The sequence below is a fragment of the Pseudophryne corroboree genome, chromosome 7 (genome assembly GCF_028390025.1).
Source record: "Pseudophryne corroboree isolate aPseCor3 chromosome 7, aPseCor3.hap2, whole genome shotgun sequence".
Classification (NCBI taxonomy): domain Eukaryota; kingdom Metazoa; phylum Chordata; class Amphibia; order Anura; family Myobatrachidae; genus Pseudophryne; species Pseudophryne corroboree.
In genome coordinates, this window is record NC_086450.1 from 430,135,601 (window position 1) to 430,150,011 (window position 14,411).

The 14,411-nt window shown below is 49.8% G+C and overlaps 1 protein-coding gene across 1 annotated transcript in view; it reads left to right on the forward strand.

The window, feature by feature from the left end:
• The window catches only part of CHTF18 (chromosome transmission fidelity factor 18), a 191,249-nt gene that overhangs the window by 22,687 nt on the left and 154,151 nt on the right, over positions 1–14,411 (forward strand). The window lies entirely within an intron of this gene.

The following is a 14,411-nucleotide window of genomic DNA, read 5'->3' on the forward strand; positions in this document are numbered from 1 at the left end:
CTTTCGCTGGAGGTGTCACACCAACACGGCTGGATTCTTAATATCCCGAAGTCACAGTTGGTTCCTATGACTAGTCTGCCTTCTTGGGTATGATTCTGGATACGGACCAGAAATGGGTTTACCTTCAGATAGAGAAGGCCCAGGAACTCATGACTCTGGTCAGGAACCTACTGAAACCAAGACAGGTGTCAGTGCATCACTGCACTCGAGTCCTGGGAAAAACATTCCCTTCGGCAGGTTCCATGCGAGGACTTTCAAATGGGACCTACTGGACAAGTGGCCCGGGTCACATCTACAGATTCATCAGTTGATCACCCTATCCCCCAGGGCCAGGGTATCTCTCCTGTGGTGGCTGCAGAGTGCTCACCTTCTATAGGGCCGCAGGTTCAGCGTTCAGGACTGGATCCTGGTGACCTCGGACGCGAGCCTCCGAGGTTGGGGAGCAGTCACACAGGGAAAAATAAAATTTCCAAGGTCTTTGGTCAAGTCAAGAGACTTGTCTTCACATCAACATCTTGGAACTAAGGGCCATATACAACGCCCTACGTCAAGCGGAGACCTTACTTCGCGACCAACCGGTTCTGATCCAGTCAGACAACGTCACCGCAGTAGCTCATGTAAACCGCCAAGGCGGCACAAGGAGCAGAGTGGCGATGGCGGAAGCCACCAGAATTCTTCGCTGGGCGGAGAATCATGTAAGCGCACTGTCAGCAGTGTTCATTCCGGGAGTGGACGACTGGGAAGCAGACTTCCTCAGCAGACACGACCTACGTCCTGGAGAGTGGGGACTTTATCAGGAAGTCTTCGCACAGATTGCAATTCGGTGGGGACTGCCACAGATAGACATGATGGCGTCCCGCCTCAACAAAAAGCTGCAGAGTTATTGCGCCAGGTCAAGAGACCCTCAGGCAGTAGCGGTAGACGCCCTAGTGACACCGTGGGTGTTCCAGGCAGTCTATGTATTTCCTCCTCTTCCTCTCATACCCAAGGGTTGAGAATAATAAGAAAAAGAGGAGTGAGAACAATCCTCATTGTTCCAGATTGGCCACGATGGACCTGGTATCCGGATCTGCAGGAAATGCTTACAGAAGATCCATGGCCTCTTCCTTTAAGACAGGACCTGTTGTAACAGGGCCTATGTCTGTTCCAAGACTTACCGCGGCTGCGTTTGATGGCATGGCGGTTGAACGCCGGATCCTAGCGGAAAAAGGCATTCCAGATGAGGTCATTCCTACGCTGATAAAGGCTAGGAAGGACGTGACATCTAAACATCACCGTATATGGCGAAAATATGTTTCTTGGTATGAGGCCAGGAATGCTCCTACGGAAGAATTCCATCTGGGTCGTTTCCTTCACTTCCTACAAATTGGAGTGAATTTGGGCCTAAAATTAGGCTCCATTAAGGTTCAGATTTCGGCCCTATCCATTTTCTTTCAAAAAGTATTGGCTTCTCTCCCAGAAGTTCAGACTTGGTGAAGGGAGTGCTGCATATTCAGCCTCCTTTTGTACCTCCGATGGAGCCTTGGGACCTTAACGTGGTGTTAAGTTCCTTAAGTCACACTGGTTTGTACCACTTAAAACGGTAGAGTTGAAATATCTCACTTGGAAGGTGGTCATGTTATTAGCCTTGGCTTCGGCTAGGCGAGTGTCGGAATTAGCGGCTTTGTCACATAAAAGCCCTATCTGATTTCCATATGAATAGAGCGGAATTACGGACCCGTTCTCAATTTCTACCTAAAGTAGTTTCATCCTTTCATATGAACCAACCTATTCTGGTGCCTGTGGCTACGCGTGCCTTGGAGGATTCCGAGTCACTTGATGTGGTCAGGGCTTTTGAAAATTTACGTAGCCAGAACGGCTAGAGTCAGAAAAACAGGTGCACTGTTTATCCTATATGCGACCAACAAGATTGGTGCCCCTGCTTCAAAGCAGACTATTGCTCGCTGGATCTGTAACTCGATTCAGCAAGCGCATTCTACGGCTGGTTTGCCGTTGCCTAAATCAGTCAGGCCCATTCCACTAGGAAAGTGGGCTCTTCTTGGGCGGCTGCCCGAGGGGTCTCGGCACTACAGATGTGCTGAGCTGCTACTTGGTCGGGGTCAAACACCTTTGCAAAGTTCTATAAGTTTGATACCCTGGCTGAGGAGGACCTCCGGTTTGCTCAATCGGTGCTGCAGAGTCATCTGCACTCTCCCGCCCGTTTGGGAGCTTTGGTATAATCCCCATGGTCCTTACGGAGTCCCAGCATCCTCTAGGACGTTAGAGAAAATAAGATTTTAAACCTACCGGTAAATCTTTTACTCCTAGTCCGTATACGATGCTGGGCACCCGTCCCAAGTGCGGACTACTTCTGCAAGACTTGTATATAGTTATTGCTTACATAAGGGTTATGTTATAGTTTCATCGGTCTTGGACTGATGCTGTGTTGTTTTTCATACTGTTAACTGGGTAGTATATCACAAGTTATACGGTGTGATTGGTGTGGCTGGTATGAATCTTGCCCTTGGATTACTAAAATCCTTTCCTCGTACTGTCCGTCTCCTCTGGGCACAGTTTCTCTAACTGAGGTCTGGAGGAGGGGCATAGAGGGAGGAGCCAGTGTACACCCAGAGTCAAAGGGGTATATTCAATTAGCAGTGATAACGGACTTTTCACGTGAAAAGTCCGGTTTTCGGGTGAAAAAACGGACTTTTCACGTGAAACGCAATTACAGGCTATTCAATTATCCTGGAAAATTTATCTGTGATCACTTTTTCACGAATTTCACTTCACCTTCTCTGAAGCAGGTGAAAAGTTGGAAAAAGTCACTATTTTAAGGTAAAAATGTTTGGATATGGTACAGAACTCCTGGGACACCCCCCTTAATGATTAATTAGGCACGTTGAAGTTTTTAATTATTTTTCTCTGACGTCCTAGTGGATGCTGGGACTCCGTCAGGACCATGGGGATTAGCGGCTCCGCAGGAGACAGGGCACAAAAATAAAAGCTTTAGGACTAGGTGGTGTGCACTGGCTCCTCCCCCTATGACCCTCCTCCAAGCCTCAGTTAGGTTTTTGTGCCCGTCCGAGCAGGGTGCAATCTAGGTGGCTCTCCTAAAGAGCTGCTTAGAAAAAGTTATTAGGTTTTTTATTTTCAGTGAGTCCTGCTGGCAACAGGCTCACTGCAACGAGGGACTTAGGGGAGAAGAAGTGAACTCACCTGCGTGCAGGATGGATTGGCTTCTTAGGCTACTGGACACCATTAGCTCCAGAGGGATCGAACACAGGCCCAGCCATGGAGTCCGGTCCCGGAGCCGCGCCGCCGACCCCCTTGCAGATGCCGAAAAGTGAAGAGGTCCAGAAACCGGCGGCAGAAGACTTTTCAGTCTTCATGAGGTAGCGCACAGCACTGCAGCTGTGCGCCATTGTTGTCAGCACACTTCACACCAGCGGTCACTGAGGGTGCAGGGCGCTGGGGGGGGGCGCCCTGGGCAGCAATGATAATACCTTGTTCTGGCTAAAAATACATCACATATAGCCCCTGGAGCTATATGGATGTATTTAACCCCTGCCAGGTCTCACAAACACCGGGAGAAGAGCCCGCCGAAATAGGGGGCGGGGCCTATCTCCTCAGCACACAGCGCCATTTTCCTGCACAGCTCCGCTGCGAGGAAGGCTCCCAGGACTCTCCCCTGCACTGCACTACAGAAACAGGGTAAAAAAACAGAGAGGGGGGGCACTTTTTTGGCGATATTGATATATTAAGCTGCTATAAAGGAATCAACACTTCTGTAGGGTTGTTCCTATATATTTATAGCGCTTGGGTGTGTGCTGGCAAACTCTCCCTCTGTCTCCCCAAAGGGCTAGTGGGGTCCTGTCTTCGATAAGAGCATTCCCTGTGTGTCTGCTGTGTGTCGGTACGTGTGTGTCGACATGTATGAGGACGATGTTGGTGTGGAGGCGGAGCAATTGCCGGTAATGGTGATGTCACCCCCTAGGGAGTCGACACCGGAATGGATGGCTTTGTTTATGGAATTACGTGATAATGTCAGCACGTTACAAAAATCAGTTGACGACATGAGACGGCCGGCAAACCAGTTAGTACCTGTCCAGGCGTCTCAGACACCGTCAGGGGCTGTAAAACGCCCTTTACCTCAGTCGGTCGACACAGACCTAGACACCGAATCTAGTGTCGACGGTGAAGAAACAAACGTATTTTCCAGTAGGGCCACACGTTATATGATCACGGCAATGAAGGAGGCTTTGCATATCTCTGATACTGCAAGTACCACAAAAAGGGGTATTATGTGGGGTCTGAAAAAACTACCTGTAGTTTTTCCTGAATCAGAGGAATTGAATGAAGTGTGTGATGAAGCGTGGGTTAACCCCGATAGAAAACTGCTAATTTCAAAGAAGTTATTGGCATTATATCCTTTCCCGCCAGAGGTTAGGGCGCGCTGGGAAACACCCCCTAGGGTGGATAAGGCACTCACACGCTTATCAAAACAAGTGGCGTTACCGTCTCCTGAAACGGCCGCCCTCAAGGATCCAGCTGATAGGAGGCTGGAAACTACCCTGAAAAGTATATACACTCATACTGGTGTTATACTGCGACCAGCCATCGCCTCAGCATGGATGTGCAGTGCTGGGGTGGTTTGGTCGGATTCCCTGACTGAAAATATTGATACCCTGGATAGGGACAGTATTTTATTGACTATAGAGCAATTAAAGGATGCTTTTCTTTATATGCGAGATGCTCAGAGGGATATTTGCACTCTGGCATCGAGAGTAAGTGCGATGTCCATATCTGCCAGAAGAAGTTTATGGACGCGACAGTGGTCAGGTGATGCGGATTCCAAACGGCATATGGAAGTATTGCCGTATAAAGGGGAGGAATTATTTGGGGTCGGTCTATCGGATTTGGTGGCCACGGCAACAGCCGGGAAATCCACCTTTTTACCTCAGGTCCCCTCCCAACAGAAAAAGACACCGTCTTTTCAGCCGCAGTCCTTTCGTTCCTATAAGAACAAGCGGGCAAAAGGACAGTCATATCTGCCCCGAGGCAAAGGAAAGGGTAAGAGAGTGCACCAAGCAGCTCCCTCCCAGGAGCAGAAGCCCTCCCCGGCTTCTGCAAAGCCCTCAGCATGACGTTGGGGCTTTACAAGCGGACTCAGGGGCGGTGGGGGGTCGACTCAAGAATTTCAGCGCACAGTGGGCTCACTCACAGGTGGACCCCTGGATCCTGCAGGTAGTATCTCAGGGTTACAGGTTGGAATTCGAGAAGTCTCCCCCTCGCCGGTTCCTAAAGTCTGCTCTGCCAACGTCTCCCTCAGACAGGGCGACGGTATTGGAAGCCATTCACAAGCTGTATTCTCAGCAGGTGATAGTCAAGGTACCCCTCCTACAACAGGGAAAGGGGTATTATTCCACACTATTTGTGGTACCGAAGCCGGACGGCTCGGTAAGACCTATTCTAAATCTGAAATCTTTGAACCTGTACATACAAAAATTCAAGTTCAAGATGGAGTCACTCAGAGCAGTGATAGCGAATCTGGAAGAAGGGGACTTTATGGTGTCCCTGGACATCAAGGATGCTTACCTGCATGTCCCAATTTGCCCTTCACATCAAGGGTACCTCAGGTTCGTGGTGCAAAACTGTCATTATCAGTTTCAGACGCTGCCGTTTGGATTGTCCACGGCACCTCGGGTCTTTACCAAGGTAATGGCCGAAATGATGTTTCTTCTGCGAAGAAAAGGCGTATTAATTATCCCTTACTTGGACGATCTCCTGATAAGGGCAAGGTCCAGAGAACAGCTGGGGGACGTAGTAGCACTAACCCAAGTAGTGCTGCAACAGCACGGGTGGATTCTGAATTTTCCAAAATCTCAATTGACCCCGACGACATGTCTGCTGTTCCTGGGAATGATTCTGGACACGGTTCAGAAAAAGGTGTTTCTTCCGGAGGAGAAAGCCAGGGAGTTATCCGAACTTGTCAGGAACCTCCTAAAACCAGGAAAAGTGTCTGTGCATCAATGCACAAGAGTCCTGGGAAAAATGGTGGCTTCTTACGAAGCGATTCCATTCGGCAGATTCCACGCACGAACTTTTCAGTGGGATCTGCTGGACAAATGGTCCGGATCGCATCTGCAGATGCATCAGCGGATAACTTTGTCTCCACGGACAAGGGTGTCTCTTCTGTGGTGGTTGCAGAGTGCTCATCTGTTAGAGGGCTGCAGATTCGGCATACAGGACTGGGGCCTGGTGACCACGGATGCCAGTCTGAGAGGCTGGGGAGCGGTCACACAGGGAAGAAACTTCCAGGGAGTGTGGTCAAGCCTGGAGATGTCTCTTCACATAAATATACTGGAGCTAAGAGCGATTTACAATGCTCTAAGCCTGGCAAAACCCCTGCTTCAGGGTCAGCCGGTGTTGATCCAGTCGGACAACATCACGGCAGTCGCCCACGTAAACAGACAGGGCGGCACAAGAAGCAGGAGGGCAATGGCAGAAGCTGCAAGGATTCTTCGCTGGGCGGAAGATCATGTGATAGCACTGTCAGCAGTGTTCATTCCGGGAGTGGACAACTGGGAAGCGGACTTCCTCAGCAGACACGATCTACACCCGGGAGAGTGGGGACTTCATCCAGAAGTCTTCCACATGATTGTGAACCGTTGGGAAAAACCAAAGGTGGACATGATGGCGTCCCGCCTCAACAAAAAACTGGACAGGTATTGCGCCAGGTCAAGAGACCCTCAGGCAATAGCTGTGGACGCTCTGGTAACACCGTGGGTGTTCCAGTCAGTGTATGTGTTTCCTCCTCTGCCTCTCATACCAAAAGTACTGAGAATTATACGGCAAAGGGGAGTAAGAACGATACTCGTGGCTCCGGATTGGCCAAGAAGAACTTGGTACCCGGAACTTCAGGAGATGCTCACGGAAGATCCGTTGCCTCTACCTCTAAGACGGGACCTGCTTCAGCAGGGACCGTGTCTATTCCAAGACTTACCGCGGCTGCGTTTGACGGCATGGCGGTTGAACGCCGAATTCTAAGGGAAAAAGGCATTCCGGAAGAGGTCATCCCTACCCTGGTAAAAGCCAGGAAGGAGGTGACTGCACAACATTATCACCGCATTTGGAGAAAATATGTTGCGTGGTGCGAGGCCAGGAAGGCCCCGACGGAGGAATTTCAACTGGGTCGATTCCTACATTTCCTGCAAACAGGATTGTCTATGGGCCTCAAATTAGGGTCCATTAAGGTTCAAAATTTCGGCCCTGTCGATTTTCTTCCAGAAAGAATTGGCTTCAGTTCCTGAAGTCCAGACTTTTGTAAAAGGAGTACTACATATACAGCCCCCGGTTGTGCCCCCAGTGGCTCCGTGGGATCTTAATGTAGTTTTGGATTTTCTCAAATCCCATTGGTTTGAGCCACTCAAATCGGTGGATTTGAAATATCTTACATGGAAAGTAACCATGCTACTGGCCCTGGCTTCAGCCAGGAGAGTGTCAGAATTGGCGGCTTTATCGTATAAAAGCCCATATCTGATTTTCCATTCGGACAGGGCAGAACTGCGGACGCGTCCTCAGTTTCTGCCTAAGGTAGTTTCAGCGTTTCACCTGAACCAGCCTATTGTGGTGCCTGCGGCTACTAGCGATTTGGAGGATTCCAAGTTGCTGGACGTTGTCAGGGCATTGAAAATATATATTTCAAGGACGGCTGGAGTCAGAAAATCTGACTCGCTGTTTATACTGTATGCACCCAACAAGCTGGGTGCTCCTGCTTCTAAGCAGACGATTGCTCGTTGGATTTGTAGCACAATTCAACTTGCACATTCTGTGGCAGGCCTACCACAGCCTAAATCTATCAAGGCCCATTCCACAAGGAAGGTGGGCTCATCTTGGGCGGCTGCCCGAGGGGTCTCGGCATTACAACTCTGCCGAGCAGCTACGTGGTCGGGGGAGAACACGTTTGTAAAATTCTACAAATTTGATACCCTGGCTAAAGAGGACCTGGAGTTCTCTCATTCGGTGCTGCAGAGTCATCCGCACTCTCCCGCCCGTTTGGGAGCTTTGGTATAATCCCCATGGTCCTGACGGAGTCCCAGCATCCACTAGGACGTCAGAGAAAATAAGATTTTACTTACCGATAAATCTATTTCTCGTAGTCCGTAGTGGATGCTGGGCGCCCATCCCAAGTGCGGATTGTCTGCAATACTTGTACATAGTTATTGTTACAAAAAAATCGGGTTATTGTTGTGAGCCGTCTGTTCAGAGGCTCCTACGTTTGTCATACTGTTAACTGGGTTCAGATCACAGGTTGTACGGTGTGATTGGTGTGGCTGGTATGAGTCTTACCCGGGATTCAAAATCCTTCCTTATTGTGTACGCTCGTCCGGGCACAGTATCCTAACTGAGGCTTGGAGGAGGGTCATAGGGGGAGGAGCCAGTGCACACCACCTAGTCCTAAAGCTTTTATTTTTGTGCCCTGTCTCCTGCGGAGCCGCTAATCCCCATGGTCCTGACGGAGTCCCAGCATCCACTACGGACTACGAGAAATAGATTTATCGGTAAGTAAAATCTTATTTTAATTGGCCAATAATGACATGTCATTTTTGGGGTGAAAAAGTAAAAAGTCATGGAAATTGGGGTTCAAGGTATGGGACAGGTATATTGGGGTGCTTTATGGGTGGGACAGGTGTTTTTTTAGGCTTGCAGATGGGAGTAATCAGTCTGTTTACACTTTTTTTTAAAGTACCCTAAAATGACCCAAATATATACTTATACCCATTTTCATGTACCCCAAATTTAATGAGAGCATTTATTTTGCTCAAAAAAACTTGCTTTCTATCATTTTTTTGCATTTTTTAAAAAAATGCATATAACAGCCATTTCACACAATTTAAGTCCCCAAAAACGCTCTAATGTGATCTCTAACACACGTCTCTTCTGTTTTCCTATGTTAGTTTAGCATTTTTTGGGGTACAGGCTGATTTCCCCATTTTCACCTGCACTTTTAACTGCAAGAATTTTCACGTGAAACCCGGTCGGAATTGAATAGGTCGAAAAACGGAGCGTTTTCGCGGCAATTTTCGGCCGATTGCCGCGAAAAATTTTCGGCCGAAAAATTGCCGCGAATTTGCGGATAATTGAATACCCCCCAAAGTCTTTCTTAAAGTGCCCATGTCTCTTGCGGAGCCCGTCTATCCCCATGGTCCTTACGGAGTCCCAGCATCCTCTACGGACTAGGAGAAAAAGATTTACCGGTAGGTTTAAAATCTTATTTCTCTGACGTCCTAGTGGATGCTGGGAACTCCGTAAGGACCATGGGGAATAGCGGCTCCGCAGGAGACTGGGCACATCTAAAGAAAGCTTTAGGACTATCTGGTGTGCACTGGCTCCTCCCCCTATGACCCTCCTCCAAGCCTCAGTTAGATTTTTGTGCCCGACCGAGCAGGGTGCAATCTAGGGGGCTCTCCTGAGCTTCTTAGATAAAAGTTAGTTTTAGGTTTTTTATTTTCAGTGAGACCTGCTGGCAACAGGCTCACTGCATCGAGGGACTAAGGGGAGAAGAAGCGAACCTGCCTGCTTGCAGCCAGCTTGGGCTTCTTAGGCTACTGGACACCATTAGCTCCAGAGGGATCGAACACAGGCCCAGCCTCGGAGTCCGGTCCCAGAGCCGCGCTGCCGGCCCCCTTACAGAGCCAGAAGCAAGAAGAGGTCCGGAAAATCGGCGGCAGAAGACATCAGTCTTCATCAAGGTAGCGCACAGCACTGCAGCTGTGCGCCATTGCTCCTCATGCACACCTCACACTGCGGTCACTGATGGGTGCAGGGCGCTGGGGGGGGGGGGGGCGCGCCCTGAGCAGCAATATTAACACCTTGGCTGGCAAAAATACATCACATATAACCCCCAGGGCTATATGGATGTACATTAACCCCTGCCAGAATCCATAAAAATGCGGGAGAAAAGTCCGCGAAAAAGGGGCGGAGCTATCTCCAGCACACTGGCGCCATTTTTCCCTCACAGCTCCGTTGGAGGGAAGCTCCCTGGCTCTCCCCTGCAGTTAATACACTACAGAAAGGGTTAAAAAGAGAGGGGGGGGGCACAATTTAGGCGCAGTATACAATATATATGCAGCTATAAGGGAAAACACTTTTTTCTAGGTGCTATCCCTGTGATATATAGCGCCCTGGTGTGTGCTGGCATACTCTCCCTCTGTCTCCCCAAAGGGCTTTGTGGGGTCCTGTCCTCTATCAGAGCATTCCCTGTGTGTGTGCTGTGTGTCGGTACGGCTGTGTCGACAGGTATGTGGAGGATAATGAGGTGGAGGCGGAGCGAATGCCTGTAAATATGTTGTCACCCCCTGCGGGGTCGACACCGGTGTGGTTGAACTTATGGAAGGATTACGTGAAAGTGTCAACTCCTTACACAAAAGGTCGACGACACGGAACAGCCGGCTACTCAGCTTGTGCCTGTTCCAGCGTCTCAAATGTCATGGGGGGCTCTAAAATCGCCCGCTACCTCAGATAACAGACACAGATGTCGACACGGATACTGACTCCAGTGTCGACATCGATGAGACTGGTGTACCCTCCAAATAGGTCCACCCGTTACAGGATTGAGGCAATGAAAAATGTATTACACATTTATGATTATACCCCAGGTACCACATAAAAGGGTATTGTGTTTGGTGAGAGAAAACTATTAGTAGTTTTTCCTGCATCTGAGAAATTAAATGAGGTGTGTGAGGAAGAGTGGTCTTCCCCCGGTAAGAAATTGATCATTTCTACAACGGTTATTGGCAGCGTACCCTTTCCCGCCAGAGGATAGGTCACGCGGGGAAACACCCCATAGGGTAGATACAGCGCTTACACGCTTATCAGAAAAGGTGGCACTACCGTCTCCGGGTACGGCCGCCCTGAAGGAACCTGCTGATAGAAAGCAGGAGGTTACCCTATAAGATATGGTCACACACTAGGGCATTATATTGCGACCAGCCGTTGCTTCGGCATGGATGTGCAGTGCTCCCGCTGCGTGGTCAGATTCCCTGTCGGAAAATAACTATGGATATGGACAATATTTTGCTGAAAATAGAGCATATAAAAGACGTGGTCTTATACATGTGTGATGCACAGAGGGATATTTGCCGGCTGGCATCAAAAATAAGCGCTAGGTCCATTGCCGCCAGACGGGGGTTATGGACTTGGCAATGGTCAGGCGATGCCGACTCGAATCGGCACATGGAAGTTGCCCTATAAGGGGGTAAAACTGTTTGGGGATAGTTTTTTCAGACCTCGTTTCCACAGCTACTGCTGGGAAATTGATTTTTTTGCCACAGGCTACCCCACAACAAAAGAAAGCACCGTATCATCAAGTACAGTCCTTTCGGCCCCAGAAAAGCAAGAGGGCTAGAGGCTCATCCTTTCTGCCGAGAGGCAAAGGTAGAGGAAAAAGCTGCAACACACAGCTAGTTCCCAAGAGCAGAAGTCCTCCCTGCGTCCGGTAGGTCCACAGCATGGTGCTGGGGCTGCTTAGGCGGACCCGGGTACGGTGGGGGCCCGTCTCAGATATTTCAGCGGACAGTGGGCTCTCTCACATGGATCCCTGGGTCCTTCAAGTAGTATCTCAGGGGTACAGGCTGGAGTTCGAGACGTTCTTCCCCCCGCCATTTCCTAAAATCTGCCTTACCGGCACCTCCCTCTGCCAGGGAGACGGTGTTGGTGGATATTCAACACTATAATCACAACAAGTGATTGTCAAGGTGCCCCTCCTTTAGCAAGGAAGGGGTTACTATTCCACAGTGGTTGTGGTACCGCAACGGTTCGGTGAGACCCATCTTGAAATTAAAATACTTGAACTTTTATATCAGAAGATTCAAGTTCAAGATGGAATCGCTCAGGGCGGTTATTACGAGCCTGGACGAGGGGGATTACAGGGTCTCCCTGGACATCAAGGATGCGTACCTGCATGTCCCCATTTACCCCCCTCACCAGGAGTACCTCAGATATGTGGTACAGGACTGTCACTATCAGTTCCAGACGCGGCCGTTGGAGTTGTCCACGGCACCGAAGGTCTTTACCTAGGTAATGGCCGAAGTGATGATACTCCTTCGCAAGAAGGAAGTTTTTATTATCCCGTACTTGGACGATCTCCTGATAAAGGCGAGGTCCAAACAACAGTTGGTAGTGGGGGTAGCACTCTCTCGGGAAGTGCTACAACAGCACGACTGGATTCTCAATATTCCAAAGTCACAGCTGGTCCCGACGACACGTCTTCTGTTCCTGGGAATGTTTCTGAACGCAGACCAGAAAAGAGTGTTTCTTCCAGTGGAAAAAGCCGAAAATCAGAGGAGTTGTCATCTCTAGTCAGAGACATCCTAAAACCAGGACAGGTGTCGGTACATCAATGCACACGAGTCCTGGGAAAAATGGTAGCTTCGTACGAAGCATAATTCCATTCGGAAGACTCCATGCAAGGACGTTCCAGTGGGACCTATGGGACTAATGGTCCGGGTCCCATCTACAGATACAACAGCGGATAACCCTGTCAGCAAGAAACAGGGTGTCGCTGCTGTGGTGGCTGCAGAGGGCTCATCTACTAGAGGGCCGCAGATTCGGAATACAGGACTGGGTCCTGGTGACCACGGATGCCAGCCTTCGGGACTGGGGTGCAGTCACACAGGGAAGAAATTTCCAAGGAGATTTCGCTTCACATAAATATTCTGCAGCTAAGGGCCATTTACAATGCCCTAAGCCAAGCAAGGCCCCTGCTTCAGAACCAGCCGGTACTGATCCAATCAGACGACATCACGGTGGTCGCCCATGTAAACAGACAGGGCGGCACAAGAAGCAGGATGGCGATGGCAGAAGCCACAAGGATTCTCCGATGGGCGACCTACACCCAGGAGAATGGGGACTTCATCCAGAAGTTTTCCAAATGCGGGTAAACCGTTGGGAATGACCACGGGTGGACATGATGGCGTCCCGCCTCAACAAGAAGTTGAAAAGATATTGCGCCAGGTCAAGGGACCCTCAGGCGATCGCTGGGGACGCTCTAGTGACACCGTGGGTGTACCAGTCGGTTTATGTGTCTCCTCCTCTACCTCTCATACCCAAGGTACTGAGAATAATAAGAAGGCGAGGAGTGAAAACCATACTCGGGGTTCCGGATTGGCCATGAAGAGCTTGGTACCCGGAACTTCAAGAGATGCTGGCAGAGGACCCTTGGCCTCTGCCGCTCAGACAAGACCTGCTGCAGCAGGGACCCTGTCTGTTCCAAGACTTACCGCGGCTGCGTTTGACGGCATGGCGGTAGAACACCGGATCCTAAAGGAAAAGGGTATTCCGAAGGAAGTCATCCCTACCCTGATCATAGCCAGGAAGGATGTCACCGCAAGACATTATCGCCGCGTTTGGCGAAAATTTGTTGCTTGGTGGGAGGCCATGAAGGCCCCGACGGAGGAATTTCAACTATGTCGATTCCTGCACTTCCTGCAAGCAGGGGTGACGTTTGGGCCTCAAATTGGGGTCCATCAAGGTCCAGATTTCGGCTCTGTCGATTTTCTTCCAGAAAGAACTGGCTTCACTGCCTGAAGTTCAGACTTTGGTTAAAGGAGTACTACATATTCAGCCTCCTTTTGTGCCTCCTGTGGCACTTTTTGGATCTCAACGTGGTGTTGGATTTCCTAAAGTCGCATTGGTTGAGCCACTTAAAACCATGGAGCTAAAGTATCTCGCGTGGAAAGTGGTCATGCTGTTGGCCTTGGCCAGGCGTGTGTCAGAATTGGCGGCTTTGTCATGTAAAAGGCCTTATCTGATTTTCTATATGGATAGGGCAGAGTTGAGGACTCGTCCTCAGTTTCTCCCGAAGGTGGTCTCAGGTTTTCACTTGAACCAACCTATTGTGGTGCCTGCGGCTACTGGGGACTTGGAGGATTCCAAGTTGCTGGACGTAGTCAGGGCCCTGAAAATTTTATTTTTCCAGGACGGCTGGAGTCAGGAAAACTGACTCGCTGTTTATCCTGATGGCACCCAACAAGCTGGGTGCTCCTGCTTCTAAGCAGTCTATTGCGCGCTGGATTTGTAGCACTATTCAGCTGGCGCATTCTGCGGTAGGATTACCGCAGCCTAAATCGATAAAAGCCCATTCCACAAGGACGGTGGGCTCATCTTGGGCGGCTGCCCGAGGGGTCTCGGCTTTACAACTTTGCCGAGCAGCTACTTGGTCAGGGGAAAACACGTTTGCAAAATTCTATGAATTTGATACCCTGGCTGAGGAGGACCTGGAGTTCTCTCATTCGGTGCTGCAGAGTCATCCGCACTCTCCCGCCCGTTTGGGAGCTTTGGTATAATCCCCATGGTCCTTACGGAGTTCCCAGCATCCACTAGGACGTCAGAGAAAATAAGAATTTACTTACCGATAATTCTATTTCTCG